Source organism: Mytilus galloprovincialis, chromosome 12 (genome assembly GCF_965363235.1).
Source record: "Mytilus galloprovincialis chromosome 12, xbMytGall1.hap1.1, whole genome shotgun sequence".
Taxonomy (NCBI): Eukaryota; Metazoa; Mollusca; class Bivalvia; order Mytilida; family Mytilidae; genus Mytilus; species Mytilus galloprovincialis.
In genome coordinates, this window is record NC_134849.1 from 891851 (window position 1) to 908477 (window position 16627).

At 36.3% G+C, this 16627-nt stretch overlaps 1 protein-coding gene across 6 annotated transcripts in view; it reads right to left on the bottom strand.

Moving 5' to 3' along the window:
- Window positions 1-16627, bottom strand: part of LOC143054464 (uncharacterized) — a 286121-nt gene that overhangs the window by 261912 nt on the left and 7582 nt on the right. For 2 of the 6 annotated variants that reach the window (XM_076227474.1, XM_076227483.1), the window contains exon 1: window positions 7575-7680. The exons of the other annotated variants lie outside the window; for them this stretch is intronic. The gene's annotated coding sequence lies outside the window, so the exon portion shown is untranslated. Of the gene's footprint in view, window positions 1-7574; window positions 7681-16627 lie in introns of those variants that run through there. 6 annotated transcript variants of the gene reach the window in all.

Consider the following 16627-nt stretch of genomic DNA (forward strand, 5'->3'; position numbering starts at 1 on the left):
TCTGCCCAATTCTCTGTATATCTAATCATGAAATTAGGTGTAGAATTTTTAACCTTAAGCAAAAGTTTGCAGAATTTCATATGAACCCTTTCTATAACCGAATTATTACCAAAACCCCAGACTTCACTCCCATAAATTAAAATAGGTTTAACAATCTTATCAAATAATTCAATTTGACATTCAATAGAAAGATTGTGCAATCTTCCTCTTTTGATAACGTCGTACATAGCACACATTGCTTTATTTGCTTGTGCTTTTTTTATAGCCTTTAAAAAACTTCCTGTTCTACGGAATAAAACACCTAGATAAGTAAACTCATTAACAATTTCTAGTACAATATCTTTATAATTAAACTTAATATTATTAGGTAGTCTACCTTTAGAGAAAATTAGAATTTTACTTTTTTGTACATTCACTTTCAGTTTCCACAATTCACAGTATTCAGATAAAGTATCCAGTTGCTTTTGTAAGTCAACTTGCGACTCTGATAACAAAACTGTATCGTCTGCATATAATATAATAAAAAGTTTACAGCACATTTCAGTCAGTATGTAGCTAATGGTAATATCTTTGGTTAGCTTGCCTGTTAGCTGAACCGTGAAGTCATTGTTAGGTAAGGTAAACTTCCCTCCTTTTAAAGTAGCTTAGTCCAACAGAGAGATAGATTTTTTATCTGTTGGGCTAGTCTACTATTAAAGGAGGGACGTTTACCTTACCTAACAATGACTTAATGGTTCAGCAAACAGGCTTAAAAGTAAACAGATCAACCAATAGGGAACATGTGTACTAAGTTTCAAGTTGATTGGACTTTAACTTCTTTAAAAACTACCTTGACCAAAAAGTTTAATCTGAAACTCACACTTTTAATTTCTATGTTCAGTGGACCATGAAAATGGGGTCAAAATAAAATTGAGAAAGGAAATGGTGAATATGTCAAAGCGACAACCACCCGACCACAGAGCAAACAACAGCCGAAGGCAACCAATGGGTCTTCAATGCAGCGAGAACTCCCGCACCCGCAGGTGTCCCTCAGCTGGCCCCTAAAATATGCATAATAGTACAGTGATAATGGACGTCATACTAAACTCCGAATTATACACAAGAAACTAAAATTTAAAATCATACAAGACTAACAAAGGCCAGAGGCTCCTGACTTGGGACAGGCGCAAAATTGCGGCGGGGTTAAACATGTTTATGAGATCTCAACCCTCCCCCTATACCTCTAGCCAATGTAGAAAAGTAAAAGAATAACAATACGCACATTAAAATTCAGTTCAAGAGAAGTCCGAGTCTGATGTCAAAAGATGTAACAAAAGAAAATAAATAAAATGACAATAATACATAAATAACAACAGACTACTAGCAGTTAACTGACATGCCAGCTCCAGACCTCAATTAAACTGATCGAAAGATTATGTCTTCATCATATGAATATCAGGTACAATCCCTCCCGTTAGGGGTTTAGTATCATACTATCATAAAATATATGAGAAGAACATAACCCGTGTCATGCCAACAACTGTTTTTTTAGAAATAAATGTCAAAAGTCTAATTTTGTTTTAAAATAAGAAAGATCATATCATAAGGAACATGTGTACTAAGTTTCAAGTTGATTGGACTTCAGCTTCATTAAAAACTACCTTGACCAAAAACTTTAACCTGAAGTGGGACGAACGGACAGACAGACGAACGGACGGACGAACGGACGAACAGACGGACGAACGGACGGAAGGACGCACAGACCAGAAAACATAATGCCCCTCTACTATTGTAGGCGGGGCATAAAAAGTATAGGAGATAAATTTTCCCCTTGCCTAACACCAACATTACATGGGAAAAATTCTGAAAATTCATTACTATAACAAATTCTAGATTTTATGTTACTGTACATATTTGTAATAGTATTAAACATTTTACCATTCACAGAGTATCTAAGTAATTTTGACCAAAGTCCTGCATGCCAAACAGTATCAAAGGCCTTTGCAAAATCAATAAAGGCACAATAAAGTTTTTTCTTTTTCTGTTTTATCAGTTCAAATAATAGATGAAGTACAAAAATGCTATCGGTAGTAGAATATTTTTTCCTAAATCCAAACTGGTTTTCTTTAAGCATTTGCAATAAGAAATTTTCTAAAAATGAGCTTACTCTAAGATTGAGTACTGAAGTAAAAAGTTTACCCAAGCAGCTTAAAATAGTGATGGGTCTATAACTTTGTGGATCACACTGATCATGCTGATCTCCTTTATTCTTATAAAAAGGTATAATATTTCCAATAAGCCAAGATTCTGGTACATTTCCCGAACTAAATATAACATTAAAAAACATAAACAGGCATAAAAATATTACATGTAGACTTTATATATTTATTTATAATTAAATCATCACCACATGCTTTTCCATTTTTTTGTTTTTTTTTATACATGTGTAAAAATTTCTACCTCAGTAATACTACTGTTATATGATGTAATACAATGTATATATTTTTAAGTTATAATCAAATATAATTAATAGTTCCAAATATTTTTTCTTTCATTTGTCACAAACTAATATAGATTTGTAACTTATCTATAAAATGTCAACAACTTTTATCTATACACAATGTAATGTTATCTTTCACTTCATAATTTTTTTTTATATATATATAGCATTCAGAAAATTAGTTTATACAAAATAAATCAAAGAGCAGATTGCTCTGAGGGATACGATTGCCGTTGTTTCATTGACACATGTATACATGTAGCTGGATAATATTATTTTCAAAACTAATTCAACCAGTGGCGTAGCTTGCATGTATGCTCGGATGCTCAAGCATCCACATCATTTTGACAAAAATAAAATAAAAATAGCAGCAGCTTTACATTATATGTCATATTTTATCTATCAAAGGGCAATTAGGAACAAGGCATAACTAAACAAGAGGCTCTCAAGAGCCTGAATCGCTCACCTTAATTCTTTTGGTTAAATCTCTCATCAATGATTATTTTGGCTTTTCAATATATTTAAATGTTTTTTGGATCGTCCTATTTTCTTCAAAAGCCAAAAAAAATAATCATTTTCTCCCATGTTCTATTTTTGCCATAGGAGCTATGTTTCTTGACATACAAGGAAATGAAATATAAAATTTATACTAGATACTCTGAAACTCATTTAGCCTAAGTTTGGCTGAAATTGATACAGCAGTTTCAAAGGAGAAGATTTTTTAAAGTAAGTCAACATGATGAACAAATTGTGAAAAAAGTCTTTAAAGGGCAATAACTCCTTAAGGGGTCAATTGACAATTTTGGTCAAATTGACTTAATTGAAGATCTTACTTTGCTGAACATTATTGCTGTTTACAGTTTATTTCTATCTATAATTATATTCAAGATAATAAACAAAAACAGCAAAATTTCCTTAAAATTATCAATTCAGGGGCAGCAACCCAACAACAGGTTGTCTGATTCATCTGAAAATTTCAGGGCAGATAGATCTTGACCTGATAAACAATATTACACAATGTCAGATTTGCTCTAAATGCTTTGGTTTTTGAGTTATAAGCCAAAAACTGCATTTGACCCCTATGTTCTATTTTTAGCAATGGCGACCATGTTTGTTGATAGATCACAACTTCTGATACAATTTCCAAACTAGATACCCTAAGGAACATTCAGTTAAAGTTTGGAAGTATTTGGCCCAGTAGTTTCAGAGGAGTAGATTTTTGTAAAAGATTACTAAGATTTACGAAAAATGGTTAAAAATTGACTATAAAGGGCAATAACTCCTAAAGGGGTCAACTGACCATTTCCGTCATGTGACTTATTTGTAAATCTTACTTTGCTGAACATTATTCCTGTTTACAGTTTATCTCCATCTATAATAATATTCAAGATAATAACCAAAAACAGCAAAATTTCCTTAAAATTACCAATTCAGGGGCAGCAACCCAACAACAGGTTGTCTGATTCATCTGAAAATTTCAGGGCAGATAGATCTTGACCTGATAAACAATATTACCCAATGTCAGATTGCTCTAAATGCTTTGGTTTTTGAGTTATAAGCCAAAAACTGCATTTGACCCCTATGTTCTATTTTTAGCAATGGCGACCATGTTTGTTGATAGATCATAACTTCGGATACAATTTACAAACTAGATACCCTAAGGAACATTCAATTAAAGTTTGGAAGTATTTGGCCCAGTAGTTTCAGAGATGAAGATTTTTGTAAAAGATTACTAAGATTTACGAAAAATGGTTAAAAATTGACTATAAAGGGCAATAACTCCTAAAGGGGTCAACTGACCATTTCCGTCATGTTGACTTATTTGTAAATCTTACTTTGCTGAACATTATTCCTGTTTACAGTTTATCTCTATCTATAATTATATTCAAGATAATAACCAAAAACAGCAAAATTTCCTTAAAATTACCAATTCAGGGGCAGCAACCCAACAACGGGTTGTCTGATTCATCTTAAAATTTCAGGGCAGATAGTTTTTTGACCAGATAAACAATTTTATCTCTTGTCAGATTTGCTCTAAATGCTTTGGTTTTTGAGTTATAAGCCAAAAACTGCATGTGACCCCTATGTTCTATTTTTAGCAATGGCGACCATGTTTGTTGATAGATCAAAACTTCGGATACAATTTATAAATAAGATACCCTAAGGAACATTCAGTTAAAGTTTGAAAGTATTCGGCCCAGTAGTTTCAGAGGAGAAGATTCTTGAAATAGTTTACGACGACAGACGACGACGGACGACAGACGACGATGGACGCCAAGTGATGGCATAAGCTCACTTGTCCCTTCGGGACAGGTGAGCTAAAAAACACTTTTTTCTTTTTCTTTTTTCTTTTCAATATCTTAAGAGAAATAAAAGCTTCACAGCAAATGAAATGTGATTTCCATTACAATTTATATTTTAAAGGGCCATAATTGGTTAAAAATATTTGATTACGACTTATTTTCCAAATTGTCAAAGACATTGCTTAAGATATGAGTTTCATTTAATCTAACAAAAATTGTACACATGAGAGTGCTAACAAGACCAGATGATCGGACGCCCGGTATTTTTATGTCTCCTGCAACGCGTTTAGCTCAGTAATCAAAAACCAAACACCCAAGGTTGTAGACTCAAATTCCTGGAAAGAGAAGTCACTTCAGTTCCTATATTCCGAAGTTCCTAAATTTTACAGAAGTGCCGCTGTAATGAGGTCCGTTTTTTATATGTCAAATATAAGATTGGGTGGGAAACTTTACATCAAATATTTATGAATTGAATGATGGTAGTTTCGAGGAAACAATAAAATTTGGTTAAAAATAAAAATATATGAATTGGTGGGTATTTTGAATTTAAACAAAAATCTAACTAGTGTCGGATTCTGGGGGAGTACATGTGCTTAAATAAAAAAATATTTTTCTGCATAAAAAGGTCCAAAAAAAATTTCGCCTTGCTCCGCTCGGCGAAACATCCACATCATTTCAACCCTGGCTACGCCACTGTCAACTGCACATTTAAAATAGTTACAAAATAGCCAATCACGGATAAAAGTGTATGAACAATGTAATCAGGCCTATGTTCTATTTTTGTACTAACAATTCCAAGTTTACTTTCCAAAGCCATGACAGCAGTCACTGAGACTCAGACTGAGAGAAGGTATTTCACTTCGTATCTTATCACCTATTTTCCTACGTTAATTCTAGGAGGAACCCCATTCCTAACTCTTTAAATATTTAATTTCCTTTGGGTCAGTGATCATGACTCCTTTCCGTACACATTTATCGGTTTAAAATGCGATCGTTTTTAATATAATACGACGTTTATTGACAGAACGAGCTAATACTCCTATGGTGTTATTCAGAATTCACGGAAGGAGTCTTCCATATTATCGTTTCGAGTTGTCTCCCTTCCGGAAGGGAGACAACTCGAAACGATAATATGGAAGACTCCATTTCGCCTGAAGGGGTGTTCTACGATAAGGATTCCTTTTTTTTAAATTTAAATGATGCATATGATTTAAAATTATGCAACAACAATAACCTTCAATAGCAGACATACATAGAAAAAATCCCATGAGTTATAAATTAATTAACTGAGTGGAGAATCAAGAGCAACCATTCAATCTAAAACCCCTTGAAGTCAAGAAAACTATACGCATGCGCATAATTTCCAAAACAAACCCTGGAGCAAGAACGTATATTAAATGTTTATTAAACGACCTAGATGGTTCTCTATTTCTTTATGGAAGTACAATCTCAAATATCAGTTTCATAACGGTAACATATAAGAAAAACTCCACTTCAGTTCTTAAATGACAGAAATAGATTTATCGGAATTCAGAGAACTCTCGCATTTTATCAAAACTGGGAATTCCCTCTGACGTGTTTCTAAATTTATAAAAATACTAAATATAAATACTGCTTAATTCTGATTTTCCGTGTTGTTTAAAACACGCATACAAGTCAAGGGAATTATCAAACATGAAGATTATGAAAAGAACATTATAGGAAAGTTGTTTAAGTTCAATCCCTTTGTTTGTGTTTACCTTTTAAAGCAAGACAATCATAAGTATCTGAGATGTTCCTTAATGTTTAGAATAAAACGATTGACGTGAGGGCAATGCTCTGAGCCACCGGTATAAGTCTACAGATTGCTTGAAAGCAATCGTATCCCAAAAACACTTCAATTAACCAAAGAATGTCTTTAAAAATGAGCTATCTGTCTTTGTACACAGAAATATGGTATAACATACAAAATGTAGTACTCTAACATTAGATATGGACCACGATAACTCTGAACTAAATCATCAGACCTGAACAAAATTTGAACTTGATCTTTAACTTGTCATGATAAAACTATATATACCAAATATCAAATCAATATCTTCTAGAATGAAGAAAAAAGTGTGGAAAGCTGATTTGCTGGACTGACGGATGGACAGACAGACGGACGGACAGACAGACAAACAGAGTGCAAACCTAAAGTCCCCTTCGACTTAGTCGATAGGGGACTTATTGAATTAATATTTCCAAGGGGCATAACTGTTTTAAAAATAAATTATCGATCTGAACTGATTTCTGAACTTGTCCAAGACATTGCTGATATATATAAACCTTTTATATAAATTGCATAAAAATCTGGCAAGAATTGTACAAATGAGAGCGCCAACAAGACCAAACGGAAGGACGGACAGACGGACGCTCTGTCATTATATGTCCCCCACAACGTGTTTGAGGAGGGGGGGGGGGGGGGAATGCAGAAATTCTATCAATAAATTTCTGTCTCTACGAGAGCTTCTCTATGCGAAGCTCTACTAATAGTCAATTTTAAAGTTTATTATTTACAGAATTTTATTGATAGAATTTCCGATTCCTGTGGTCCTATTTTCCACAATAACCCATGATGGTGATCCTATTAAAGGAGGAAGATACAAGACATTAGATAATACTGTTCCCTGGACCCAGGTTAAACACTTATTAAAATGATATTAAAATGGTGGTGTAGGTCACTTTTTGAATATTTAAAGATTTTAACATTTGATATGATTTGTCATGTCGAGACACAGGGGAAAACAGATTGTAAATAATCTCTTTCTTACCTTGCCTCTTTTATAGTTCACATAATAAATGTTTTCTACAGAGCAAAGAAATTATCAGGAAGTTTGAAGAGGAATTTTACCAGGAAGAAATTTACCTGGCTTCCCGCGGTACTATAAAGGGGAAATAACTTAAAACACGTGCGAGTTTTTTCCGCGCCATAATTTAAACGGGATATAAACTTTAAATAATACGCTTTGGTCAGGAAATTGTCATAAAACAACACAAGGATTGTCCGCCAATTGTCAAAAATATCAACAGGACCTTAAGATCTACGGTTTCCCAACTGGGGAAGGGAATGCATTGCTGGCTGATTTTTTATTTTACACCAGGAACATATATAAATTGCAGTCCTATATAACACTGAAGCATTTGACTGCACTTTTAAATAGCAGTCTACCAGTCATTATAAAAATCACCATAAAGTATATTAATGATTGTTTTTATTGAGAACATCTGTATAACTTGTATTTCTTTTAATATGCAACCTAATTTTTGTTTGTGTTCTTTATTTAATTGTTCATGAACATTAATAATGTGCTAATTGTTGATATTAATAGTCTTTTTCTTCTTCGCTGTGAATACCACTGTCACTCTAATATAATTATAATCAATTTAACTATTGTCAGTTTATTGTCTTAATTTTGTATGCCATAACCATTTAATGTAAAATATTGTCTATTGTCTATTGTCTACTATATTTTGTACAGTGGCGAATCCAGAAATCAACGTTTCATAAAGACTTAGAGGGGGTCCACTGACTTCCTAAGAGGGAGCCAAGGCCGTAGCTAGGCATCTTATTTTAGTGAGGCAAAATAATTGAGCCGAGCGAAGCGAGGCGAAAATTGTTTTTGGAGGGTATGAAATGAATGGTGCAAAATCCTGCATTCTAGGCATTTTTAGAGAGTTTGATAATGTTTTGAATTTGGACACTTTTTATATAAATTTTTCATTTTTTAAGACTTTTACTAACACTAAATTTTTAACAACTTTATTTAAATTCATATGTAAGATAATCATCCAAATATCACTGATTTGAGTCTGCTGCCAGAACATAGAACAAACATCGATTCAGTAAAGTTTTCCAAATTTTTCTATGGCCGGTTCAGTCAAATCGTTTCAGAATCATAATTTGGTCTGCTGATATCCTTATCGCGATGAACATGGAGCATGGCAAGACCGCACAATCTCGCGCCACTCATGCATGCTCTTTTCCAAGTTTTCAGTTGTTTCAGGGCAGTCTGTGTTTCTAAAGGTAGCACATCATCATCAACACAATGATCAATGTCTTCTTCCAATTCCTTCTCCATCAGCAATTCGGTAGCAGGATCGGTAGTAACAGTTTTGTTTGCAAAAGGGAATTAAGCTTTCCTGTAAGCACCATCATACAGTCGCAGTTACAAAATATTAAACTCGCTTTTATGCTGACAAAGAGTAGACAAACTAGGGATAGAATGAGATAAGATACATGTTTATGATTCTATCTATAGAGTAAGTATATATGGGTACAGGGGAATTGCAATGGAGTTTTTGACGTTTGTACATGTAGTTCCGTAATTTCAAATTATTTCTGGAAATAGTTGGTGGTATTTTAGTTCCAGAATCTATAAATTTAGGGGTTAGGGTTTGGGGTGTCCAATTCCGAAACCCCGAATATAAAGAAACGAAATTCCGTAGTCCCGAATAAGTAAAGACAAAATCCTGTGTTAAAGGTTCTACCATTCCTCAATAATATCAAATTGGAATATGGGATATTCTTTCAATTTTTAAGGTTAAAGAAACATGGATAAAAACTAATCCTTGCATTCATGTTTCATATTATTTATATTTCCTTTATCTGTAAAGAGAAAGTTTAAAGTTCGTGAAATGAATACGCAGACAGGACTGCCCCCTTGCGATGCCCAGTACTTGATTTGTCAAAAGTTGGTGAAACGGAGAAATGAATACGCAGACAGGACTGCCCCCTTCCGAAGACCAGTACTTTATTTGTCAGTCTACTTATCGTTTTTTGATTGTTCTAATGAAGTAATATACAATACTCAGACTCTGTTAAAAAAAAATAGTTTACTAGAATTATTCCTTCTTTACCTTCAGTGTCGCTTTTCCCTTTTCTGCAAGAGCCTGTTTTTAACTAAAGATCCATGATGATTATCGTTACTAGGTTAATGTAATCGAGAAACATCACCCGTTGAGATGCTGAGTTATATCCAGGAAGAATAGTTTAAAAGGAATGATGACAAGTTATAGAAATTAAGGTTGAGACAGAACAACAAATGACTACTATATTTATATATATATATGTATAAAAAAAAATAATCAGTGTCGAAATTTTAGTGAGGCAATTGCCTCACTTGCCTCAAGGGTAGCTACGGCCTTGGGAGCCCGATCTAGTCATACTTTATATATATAGTGAGTCCCTAAATAATCAAACTATCAAACTATTTTTTCTCACAAAAGGGGGGGGTGCTCTCCCTGCCCCCCCTCCCCCCCCCAATCCGCCTCTGCCGTAGCTAGGCAAGAAATGTGATAGCACACAAGCTGTCAACTACAGGCCCGTCTCTTTTACCTCAGTATGCTGTAAAACGATGGAACATCTACCGTCATGTAATGTACCACTTGGAAAAACACTAATGGGTTGTCGGACCAATGGGCTGTCGGACTAATGGGCTGTCGGAATAATGGCGTGTAACCTACTCTAAACTGAAGCAACAATAAATCTAAATGATAATTAAAAACAGAAATTTAAGGATTACTATCAATAAAGAAATTAAACGGAAGAGATGAAATATGCTTAATTATGAATCTTGAAAACAGGACAGTCCACCGGACAAATTCGATAGAAAAGTTTTTATAAAAATTTCGGACTTCTCGAAGTATTCAAATATTAACAATTATACATTACACGTAAACTGAAATAAATAAAAAGGAATTAATTGCCATATGGGTATTCCATAATCTGTTCATTAATTGTCTACAAATATAGTCCCATCTCAAAAGTACTACATACTGTAAATGCGATCGGATCTTCCATTTTAAACAGACCAGACACAAATAAATTATTACTTTACAAATAAAAAAAAAAGTAGTAGAAATAAAACCTGGCAGTTACCTTATCAATGACCTCTCATTATTCAAAACTACGGAGACCAATCATAGTCTTAACGTTATCAGGTTATTGCCATTCAAAGGTAGGCATTGTGTTTGAAATGGCCCGTAGCACTTATGTCCTAGACCCGTACGAGTTTGTCAGCAAAGGGTAAGGGCAGTACCCTGGCATATACCAAAGTCAAAATTAACTATTGCCGGCTGGCTAAACTAAGAGATTCTCCACGTGTGCCATGATGCCAGAGGTAGAGGTGGGCATTGCCTTTAACATGGCCCATAGCACTTAAGTCCTAGACCCGTACGTGTTAGTCAGCAAAGAGTTAAAATGGGGAGGGTGTACCCCGGTATATCACGAAGTCGAAATGAACAATTGTCGGCTGGCCAAACAAAGAGATTTTCCACGTGTGTCATTATACTTATCCGTCGTCACCTTTGAAGTAATTATTCCTTTTATAGCCAACTATACGGTTTGGGTTTTTCTCATTATTGAAGGCCGTACGGTTGACTATGATTGATTACATCTACTTCATCACAACTTCTGTTAATCGTTGTCTCATTGACAATCATACCTTATATCCTTATTTCTACAAATAATAAGTACATTTTATTCAAAGTCTGCATATATGTTAAATTAATAACTTGAGCTTAAGAAAAAAACTGTCACATGAGCACACACATACTGATTTAAAAGAAAGCAACGAGGTTATAGCATATATGTTTTTCTTATTAAGCAAACATTGTTAGTAAGGCCTTACTGATACACTTTACTGAATATAATATAGATACACGAATTATTTAATTAAAATAGAAAAACATAAATTGCTCTGCTAGAATCTTAACAATCTGAGAATAATTCAAAATAACCAAATCAAGCGCAATGTTAGAAAAGTACACAAGTACACAATTTATGAGCTTATAGTAATTATACATTGATGTTGTGAAATGTTAAAGTCTGGCACGTATTAGTCGCATCATTTTTGTGCTTTTTATATTGACAGTGTGAAGTTTTGGGACATATCAGTCTCATCACTAGAATTCTACGTGTAGTGATAGTGTGAAGGTTTGGTACATATCAGTCTATCACTAGGGTTCTACGTGTAGAGAGGGTGTGAAGGTCTGGTACATATCAGTCTCATCACTAGCGTTCTACGTGTAGTGATGGTGTGGAGGATGGTACATATCAGTCTCAATACTAGGGTTATACGTGTAGTGAGAGTGTGAAGGTCTGGGACATATCAGTCTTATCACTAGGGTTCTACGTGTAGTGATGGTGTGAAGGTTTGGGACATATCAGTCTTATATCACTAGGGTTCTACGTGTAGTGAGGGTGTGAAGGTCTTGTACATATCAGTCTTTCACTAGGGTTCTACGTGTAGTGAGGGTGTGAATGTCTGGGACATATCAGTCTTATCATTCGGATGCTTCGTATAGTGAGAGTGTGAAGGACTGGGACAAATCAGTCTCACTATTTGGGCTTTTCGTGTAGCTAGAGTATGAAGGTCTGGAACATATTAGTCTAATTAGTTGGGCGCTTCGTGTAGTGACAGTGTGAAGGTCCACAGAATAGTGGATATATAGACTGGTGGACCTGTAGACGGACTAGTGGACTCGTACACATACTGGTGGATACATAGACTGGTTGACATGTAGACAGACTGGTGCACATGTACACAGAATAGTGGATATATAGACTGGTGGACATGTAGACAGACTGGTGCACACGTACACCGACTGGTGGATACAAAGACTTGTTGACATGTAGACAGACTGGTGGACACGTACACCGACTGGTAGATACATAGACTGGTGGACATGTAGACAGACTGTGGACACGTACACAGACTAATGGATATATAGACTGGTGGACATGTAGACGGACTAGTGGACTCGTACACATTCTGGTGGATACATAGACTGGTCAGTGACATGTAGACAGACTGGTGCACACGTACACCGACTGGTAGATACATAGACTTGTTGACATGTAGACTGACTGTTGGATACATAGTCGTCTGGTAGACATGTAGACATACTGGTGATCTCGTACACAGACTGGTGGATACATAGACTGGTAGACATGTAGACATACTGGTGGACTCGTACACAGACTGGTGGATATATAGACTGGTGGACATGTAGACAGACTGGTGGACTCGTACACATACTATTTGATATATAGACTGGTGGACATGTAGACGGACTAGTGGACTCGTACACATACTGGTGGATACATAGAATGGTTGATATTTAGAAAGATTAGTGGACTCGTAAACAGACTAGTGGACACGTACACGGACTCTTGGACATGTAAACAGACTGGTGGACACGTACACAGACTGGTGGATATATAGACTGGTGGACATGTAGACGGACTAGTGGACTCGTACACATTCTGGTGGATACATAGACTGGTTGACATGTAGACAGACTGGTGGATACATAGTCGTCTGGTAGACATGTAGACATACTGGTGATCTCGTACACAGACTGGTGGATACATAGACTGGTAGACATGTAGACATACTTGTGGACTCGTACACAGACTGGTGGATATATAGACTGGTGGACATGTAGACAGACTGGTGGACTCGTACACATACTATTGGATATATAGACTGGTGGACATGTAGACGGACTAGTGGACTCGTACACATACTGGTGGATACATAGACTGGCTGACATGTAGACAGACTGGTGGACACGTACACAGAATAGTGGATACATAGACTGATTGACATGTAGACGGACTGGTGGACTCGTAAACAGACTAGTGGATACAGACTGGTGGACTCGTACATGTAGACAGACTGGCGGATACGTACACAGAATAGTGGATATATAGACTGGTGGACATGTAGACAGACTGGTGGATATATAGACTGGTGGACATGTAGAGAGGTTGCCTATCCTTTTGATGTTTGAATAGATACATCAGGCCAATTGTAACATTCAAGTTATAAATAATTCCACACAAGTGAACTATCCATAAGGGCATATCACTTGGAAATTATCAACATCAGTAGCCACGTGAAGTCATGTAGAGCTATTTAAACGGTATAAATCAATTAGCGAATATCTAAATGGATACTTGCATTTACTTTTATCCGTCTTGATGCATTCCACATTTAGTTTAATGTAATATATATTGGTACTCGTATTGACGTTTCTCCGTCAAGGTGAGCTCTAAAAGGCATTCATGGCTACTCGCATTGACGTTTCTCCGTCAAGGTGAGCTTTATTTGACATTGCATGGCTGCTTGGGTTGACAGTAAACCGACGTCACTGATGAGGTTTACATGGCACTATACATGGCTGCTCGCAATGACATTTTTCCATCATGTTGAGTACTAAATGACATATGACACGACATGGTTATTGTTACATATTTGTTTTTCGTTCATTTTTTTACATAAATAACGCCGTTAGTTTTCTCGTTTGAATTGTTTTACATTGTCTTATCGGGGCCTTTTATAGCTGACTATGCGGTATGGGCTTTGCCCATTGATGAAGTCCGTACGGTGACCTATAGTTGTTAATGTTTGTGTCATTTTGGTCTTTTGTGAATAGTTGTCTCATTGGCAATCATACCACATCTTCTTTTTTATATTACACCGGATGCTGTTTGTCTGTCATGATGAGCTGTACACAGCTGTACTTTGCTACTCGCATTGACGTTTGTCCTAAATGGCACAATATAGCTACTCCCTATCGCGTTGACGTTTGGCCGTCATCATGCGCTCTTTATGGCACTATATATAGTTAATCGCAATCAGGTTTGTCCGTCAACATGAGCTCTCCGTGGTACTATATAAAAATAAGGAGATGTGGTATGATTGACAATGAGACAGCTAGCTTCCCAAGTTCAAATGAAGTGTATGTGAGCAGCAATAGGAAACCTTACGGACACGCTACTCTCAAAGACGAGGGGTCAGTCATAATGAACATTTGTTTGTCATGTTGAGCGTTACATGCCAATATAGATTGCTTCTCATATTTACGTTTATCCGAAGAGTTTTACATTTAATTCAATGTACTATACATTGGCTACTCGTATTGGTGTTTGTCCGTCATGATGAGCTGTATACATGGTATATGTATGACACTACATGGATACTCGGGATGACGTTTGTCCGTCATGATGAGCTGTATACATGGTATATGTATGACACTACATGGATACTCGGGATGACGTTTGTCCGTCATGATGAGCTGTATACATGGTATATGTATGACACTACATGGATACTCGGGGTGACGTTTGTCCGTCATGATGAGCTGTATACATGGTATATGTATGACACTACATGGATACTCGGGATGACGTTTGTCCTTCATGATGAGCTGTATACATGGTATATGTATGACACTACATGGATACTCGGGATGACGTTTGTCCGTCATGATGAGCTGTATACATGGTATATGTATGACACTACATGGATACTCGGGATGACGTTTGTCCGTCATGATGAGCTGTATACATGGTATATGTATGACACTACATGGATACTCGGGATGACGTTTGTCCGTCATGATGAGCTGTATACATGGTATATGTATGACACTACATGGATACTCGGGATGACGTTTGTCCGTCATGATGAGCTGTATACATGGTATATGTATGACACTACATGGATACTCGGGATGACGTTTGTCCGTCATGATGAGCTGTATACATGGTATATGTATGACACTACATGGATACTCGGGATGACGTTTGACCGTCATGATGAGCTGTATACATGGTATATGTATGACACTACATGGATACTCGGGATGACGTTTGTCCGTCATGATGAGCTGTATACATGGTATATGTATGACACTACATGGATACTCGGGATGACGTTTGTCCGTCATGATGAGCTGTATACATGGTATATGTATGACACTACATGGATACTCGGGATGACGTTTGACCGTCATGATGAGCTGTATACATGGTATATGTATGACACTACATGGATACTCGGGATGACGTTTGTCCGTCATGATGAGCTGTATACATGGTATATGTATGACACTACATGGATACTCGGGATGACGTTTGACCGTCATGATGAGCTGTATACATGGTATATGTATGACACTACATGGATACTCGGGATGACGTTTGACCGTCATGATGAGCTGTATACATGGTATATGTATGACACTACATGGATACTCGGGATGACGTTTGTCCGTCATGATGAGCTGTATACATGGTATATGTATGACACTACATGGATACTCGGGATGACGTTTGTCCGTCATGATGAGCTGTATACATGGTATATGTATGACACTACATGGATACTCGGGATGACGTTTGTCCGTCATGATGAGCTGTATACATGGTATATGTATGACACTACATGGATACTCGGGATGACGTTTGACCGTCATGATGAGCTGTATACATGGTATATGTATGACACTACATGGATACTCGGGATGACGTTTGACCGTCATGATGAGCCCTACATGGCTACCCGCTTTGACGTGTGTCCGTCCATAGCACTACCTTACTACTCGCATTGGCGTTTGTCCGGCATGCTAAGTTCTACAAGGAAATACATGGCTACTCCAATTTACGTATGTCCGTTATGATGAGCTTTACATAGCACTACATTTGAAAATAAGAAATTTTGGTATGATTTTTAATGAGACTCCATCAGAGACCAAATGACATATAGTTTAATAACTATATGTCACCGTACGATCGTCAACGATGAGCAAAACTCATACCGCATAGTCAGCTTCAAAATGTATAAAAAAGACCCGAAATGACACTATTTGACGTTTGTCCGTCATGTTGAGCTTTACATGGCACTATACATGATTACTTGCACTGACGTTTATCCGCACAATAGACAAAACCCATCACCAACATTCGACTCCTCCGAAAAATAGACATAGAAGAAAAGAACAAAAGAATTAAACAACAACGAACAACGCAATGTCT